The sequence below is a fragment of the Protopterus annectens genome, chromosome 14.part0, assembly GCF_019279795.1.
Source record: "Protopterus annectens isolate FY-2018-M chromosome 14.part0, PAN1.0, whole genome shotgun sequence".
Taxonomy (NCBI): domain Eukaryota; kingdom Metazoa; phylum Chordata; order Ceratodontiformes; family Protopteridae; genus Protopterus; species Protopterus annectens.
The window spans coordinates 202,627,505-202,633,595 of record NC_056748.1 but is presented as its reverse complement, the minus strand read 5'-3'; the positions used below and the strand labels follow the sequence as shown (position 1 = coordinate 202,633,595).

General features: G+C 55.0%; 1 non-coding gene and 1 pseudogene across 1 annotated transcript in view; both read right to left on the bottom strand.

The window, feature by feature from the left end:
- LOC122789521 overlaps positions 1-1,039 on the bottom strand; it is a 3,666-nt gene extending 2,627 nt beyond the window's left edge. The window contains exon 1 of the ribosomal RNA XR_006362838.1: positions 1-1,039. This exon is cut by the window's left edge and continues 2,627 nt beyond it. This is a non-coding gene — a ribosomal RNA (28S ribosomal RNA).
- Positions 1,040-1,438: 399 nt separating this feature from the next.
- LOC122789533 lies at positions 1,439-1,589 on the bottom strand (annotated as a pseudogene).
- Between the last annotated feature and the right edge of the window lie 4,502 nt (positions 1,590-6,091).

Genomic DNA, 6,091 nt, shown 5'->3' with positions numbered 1-6,091 from the left:
GATTTGCACGTCAGGACCACTACGGACCTCCACCAGAGTTTCCTCTGGCTTTGCCCTGCCCAGGCATAGTTCACCATCTTTCGGGACCCACTAGGTGCACACACACTTCACCTCCCCGATGGAACGGGTAAGACGGGCTGGTGGTGTGCCCCCCGCACTGGGCAGGGGGATCCCACCTTAGCCGGCATGCACCGGCCCTCACTTTCATTGTGCCGTGGGGTCTACTGCCCACCCTCAGACTCACTCTCCTGTTAGACTCCTTGGTCCATGTTTCAAGATGGGATGGGTGGGTCAGCGATGACCTCAGGCACCTGATGCCAGTCTGGCTCAGTTGACAGTCCCACCAGGAGCCATGAGGGTGGGGGAGGGTGCGGCGGTGGTCATCTCCCATGACTCTGGGGTACGGGGAGGGCTGATGCTGCAAGCTGTAACACTCCACTCTGGGGAGAGGAGCCACCTTCTTCATGGCCTTTCCGACTGACCCAGAGCCGGTCGCAGAGCACCACCTCGGACAAAGTGCTCCCAACGGTGGCTGGCGAGCCCAGGGATGGTCCCCCACCCCCCTGGAGGGGGAGGTGGATCCATCTCACCCGGGTGGCTGCAGACCCCACCCGTTTACCTCTGAATGGTTTCACACCCTCTTGAACTCTCTCTTCAAAGTTCTTTTCAACTTTCCCTTATAGTACTTCTCCGCTGTAAGTCTCGTGCTGGTGTTTAGCCTTAGATGGAGTTTACCACCTGCTTTGGGCTACATTCACAAACAACCCAACTCTGGAAAGACCTGATACCGATGCGCCCGAGGTCCGCCACCGCCTCACACCATCCACGGGCTGAGCCTCGATCACAAGGACTTGGGCCCCCTGGGTGGGGCTGGGGAGACGGACTTCCATACACCACATTTCCCAGCGCCTGTTGCCCGGGCAGGGATTTGGTGCTGGGCTCTTCACTCGCTAATACTGAGGGAATCTTGGTTAGTTTCTTTTCCTCCGCTTAGTAATATGCTTAAATTTGGCGGGTCACCACGTCTGATCTGAGGTCGCATTCCATGCGGGGTCATGGGGGGGTGGGGGGACGGCAGGGCATATGGGCAGGTCATCCTCTCTCCCCTCCCCAGGAACCCCTGCAAGCCCACCCCCTGCCGCCGGACTTCTGGGTGGCGGACGGCCGACGCAGCTTTGGCGCTCAGGAACTGGGTGGACATCGGGCTCTGTCCTGGGAGGGCAGCCAAGTGGTGCTACCACCTACAGCCTCCGGGGGCAGGCCAGATGCGCACCTGCTCCCGCCCATCCTCCGACGGGCTTCCTGGCTTGGGGTGGTGGGGGGATTCGTCTCCTCCATCTGCATCTCTCCCTGGGGGGATGGGGAAGCCCACGGTGGGCTCCCTCGACCGCGTCCTCGACGGGGGCCGGATGACCCCCTAGGGCGATGGAAGGCATGACAACCCACAGACAGGCGTAGCCCTGGGAGTAACCTGGGGCCACAAAGTGCGTTTGAAGTGTCAATGATTAATGTGTCCTGCAATTCTCATTAGTTCTCGCAGCTAGCTGCGTTCATCGATGCACAAGCAGAGTGATCCACTGCTCAGAGTCGTACCACTTCTCATCTGGCGTCGCACCTCCTGACAAGCACGCGAGGTTTCACGGGTGTCGTTGCGGGCTCCCAGACGGGTTACTGACCCCACACCATGGGACTGTAGGGAGTCCAGCGGCAGCTGGCACGCAGCCACACCGATGACCTTCTGGGTCTTTGAACCGACATCCCATGTGGGGCGGGGCATCCTCCACAGGTACCCGCGACCGACATTGAGTGGAGAGGACTCTGGTGTGCCACCCCCGGTGGCGGCCTTGCATGGCTGCTGCCCCCTGCTGGGATGGCACCCTCTCTGTCCCCCCTGCTGCATGGGGAGCCAGCCACCAAGCATACCCTCCTCTGCCATCCCCTCATGGTGGCGGAGGAGCATCCATGCCTCCTGCAGTGCAGACAGATCCCACTTCCACCACCAGGAGGTAAGGGGGGGGTGACACCACCCCCTTCCTCTCACGCTAACTCCCCTCTCCCTCCCTCTCTCTCCCCCCGGTTGCTATAGACTCGGTCCTGCCAGCCTCCGCCAGAGAGCGTGGAGAGACAGGAGTCGGTGAGAGGTGTGGAGAGAGAAGTGCGGAGGGTCAGGGCGGCGGAGCACGAGAGGAACTTGTACCTGGGGACAGCGCCATCCCGGGACCCTCAGCATTAATGATCCTACTGCAGGTTCACCTACGGAAACTTTGTTATGACTTTTTTACTTCCTCTAGATAATCAAGTTTGATCGTCTTCTTGGCGCACAGATGGGGCCGTGACCGACTTCAGGGGGGCTGATCCGAGGACCTCACTAAACCATTCTATCGGTAGTAGCGATGGGCAGTGTGTACAAAAGGCAGGGACTTAATCAACGCAAGCTTATGATCTGCAATTACTGGGAATTCCTCGTTCATGGAGAATAATTGCAATCTTCGGTCCCTATCATGAATGGGGTTCAGCAGATTACCCGGACCTGTCTGCCAACGGTAGACACACGCTGATCCATTTAGTGTAGCACATGTGCAGCTCCGGGCATCTAAGGGCATCACAGACCTGTTATTGCTACATCTCATGTGGCTGAAAGCAACTTGTCCCGCTAAGAAGTTGGAGATGACCGCACGGGGCCACATAACTAGTTAGCATAGTGGAGTCTCGTTCGTTATCAGAATTAACCAGACAAATCACTCCACCAACTAAGAACGGCCATGCACCACCACCCACAGAATAGAGATAGAGCTATCAATCTGTCAATCCTTTCCGTGTCCGGGCCGGGTGAGGCTTCCTGTTTTGAGTCAAATTAAGCCACAAGCTCGACTCCTGGTGGTGCCCTTCCATCAATTCCTTTAAATTTCAGCTTTGCAACCATAATTGCCCCGGAACCCAAAGACTTTGGTTTCCCGGAAGCTCACCGGTGGGTCGTGGGAATAACACCACCGGATCGCTAGTCAGCATCATTTATGGTCGGCACTATGATGGTATCTGAACGTCTTCGACCCTCCGATTTTCATTCTTGATTAATGAAAACATTCTTGCAAATGCTTTTGCTTTCGTTCATCTTGCACTGGTCCAAGAATTTTACCTCTAGCAGCACAATATGAATGCCCCAGCCATCCCTCTTAATCATGGCCCCAGTTCCAAAAACTAACAAAATAGAACCGGAGTCCTATTCCATTATTCCTAGCTGAAGTATTCAGGTGACCGGCCTGCTTTGAGCACACTAATTTTTTCAAAGTAAATGCTTCGGACCCCTGGGACACTCAGTTAAGAGCATCGAGGGAGCGCCAAGAGGCAGGGGCTGGGACAGGCGGTAGCTCACCTCATGGCGGACCGCCAGCCTAATCCCAAGATCCAACTACGAGCTTTTTAACTGCAGCAACTTTAATATATGCTATTGGAGCTGGAATTACCACAGCTGCTGGCACCAGACTTGCCCTCCAATAGATCCTCGTTAAAGGATTTAATGTGTACTCATGCCAATTACAGGGCCTCGAAAGAGTCCTGTATTGTTATTTTTTGTCACTACCTCCCCGGGTCGGGTGTGGGTAATTTGCTCGCCTGCTGCCTTCCTTGGATGTGGTAGCTGTTTCTCAGGCTCCCTCTCTGGAATCAAACCCTGATTCCCTGTTACCCATGGTCACCATGGTAGCCACAGATAGTACCATCAAAAGTTGATAGGGCAGACATTCGAATATCATGTCGCTGCCACGAGTGCACAAGATCAGCCCGAGTTTATCTAGAGTCACCAAAGCTGCCGGGCCAAGACCCGGATTGGTTTTGGTCTGATAAATGCACACATCACTGGAAGGTCAGCGCTCGTCAGCATGTATCAGCTCTAGAATTACCACAGTTATTCAAATAACGGTGGAGCGATCAAAGGAACCATAACTGATTTAATGAGCCATTCACAGTTTCACCGTAGCATCCGTGTGCACTGAGACTTGCATGGGCTTAATCTTTGAGACAAGCATATGCTACTGGCAGGATCAATCAGACAGGAGCACCTCGGCGGGCAGGAGGAGGGGAGGGGCCGGAGCCCGCGACCTCCAACCACGGGAGGGGTCCCTCTCCCCATGGAGGGGACACCCTGGGTGCTGTTCGTGGACCAGAGGGCCACAAGCCGGCGCAGAGCAATGCCGTGCTCAGAGCTAGAGAGGGAGGGAGAGCTCCCACACTTGGGGGATGCCCGCCGGAGCTGGGCGGCCCAACACATGACAGGACCCCTTTGCCTTGGCCTGGGCTTGTTGGTCTCACCTTGACTTTGCCGCCACGGGGTGGGAACGCTTCATGCCCTCCACCCGCACCTCACTCTCGGGGAGGAGAGGCTCGACCCGCTGGCCCCCTGCCAGTGGGATTCAGTCAGCCTGATCAATTGGTGGATGGCGGGGAGAGGCGCCTCGGCCCCCGTCGCAAGGCATTCTCCCTGGGGCTGGGACCCAGACTCGCACTCCCCACTTATGCCCAGTTGTCCCTTAACTCCTGGAGGCTGCCATATCATGCTGGATCTTGCATGCCCGGCAGACAGACCCACAGGGTGCAACCAACCCTGCGGAACTCCCCTTGGCTGCGGTGGGCCAGATCCGCTCTCATGAAGACTTCCGCGTCCCGACGCTTTCCCATCCAGAGGGGTTCCGGGGACTTTGCGATATTTTGGGGACGCCGTTGGATACCAGGTCAGGTCAGATGCCCTCTTCCTGCTGGGCAGGAGCTCTCAGGGTCCCGCAGACTACCACCGGTCGCTCCCTTGAGGACTTCCACCTGGAAAGGGCCTTGGTCTGGACCCCCCTCACTCAGTCGGGAGCTCTCCTGGCCTGGCCGATTTCAGACCCTCTCTCCCTTCCGTACTTCCATTCCAGAGGGGGCCAAGGTCCAGACCTCCCCTCATCCTGGTGGGAGCTCTCCAAGCCCGGCCAATTTCAGCCCCTCTCTCCCTTCCAGACTTCTGTGGGGAGGGATCCCTCTGGGCTTCCACTTCTACCAGGGCGGGAGAGTTCTTCTCCCAGGTTAGATATCTCCTGGAGGCTGCCAGATCATTCTGTGTCCCCCGTGCCCTCGGAGCCTCTCAGAGGGACCTCCCTCTGATCCCAGCTGGTCCCGCGGAACTCCCCTCAGCCGCCGAGGGGCAGATCTCCTCTCATTGGGACTTCCACATCCTGGTCCTTTCTGGTCCAGAGCTCCACAGTCCTGTCTCCCCCAGATCTCCTGGAGGCTGCCTGGCCGGGCCGTGTCCTCGTGGCCTTAGATCCTTTCTGGGGGACCTCCCTCCAGTCCAGGCCAGCCCCACAGATCTCCCCTCAGCTGCGGAGGGGCAGATCCGCTCTCATTGGGACTTCCGCGGCCCGCTCCTTTCCAGTCCACAGCTCCACGGTCCCCGTCTCCCCCATATCCTACCTTGATAAGAATAGAAAAAAACAATAAAAATTATACTCCAACTAAACTAACCATAAAAGTATGTATACTTTTAAGTTCAAACTTAGGCAATACATAGATACATCAGTGTTGCAGTGGTCTTGCATGTAAAAAAGGTTTCAATTATACCATCTCATTAATACCTGGTGGTCTGTCCACATTAAAGTAGAAAATCCACTTCTTCTCTGCTATTTCCATTTTATTTTTCAAATCGCCACCCCTAATCCCTTCCTCTACCAATTCTAATACAAAGAATCTAAATTCATACTGTACCCCTAGACCTAAAACACAAATGGAAGCTGTGCAATCAAAACTGTTTGAAGTGAATATTACCCCTGGAACTTCTTTTTCCCATTTGAAGACAATGAGTGCAACCTCAAAGATTGTAGCAACCCCTTTTTCTTTAACAGAAGCACTACCAATTAAAAGAAAGGTTGAGGAGCAGAGGAAGAAAAAAGCAAGTTCATTGCTTACAGAGTGCAGAAATCATTCAGACCATATAGACAACAGTGAAGACTCAAAACAAACATTTAAAGGTTTAGTGGTTTATTTATCCTCTCTTAAATTAACATCAGCACAAGTATCTCTGCTGAGTAAAGAACCTTCCTTTATTCCAGTGAAAAAGTCA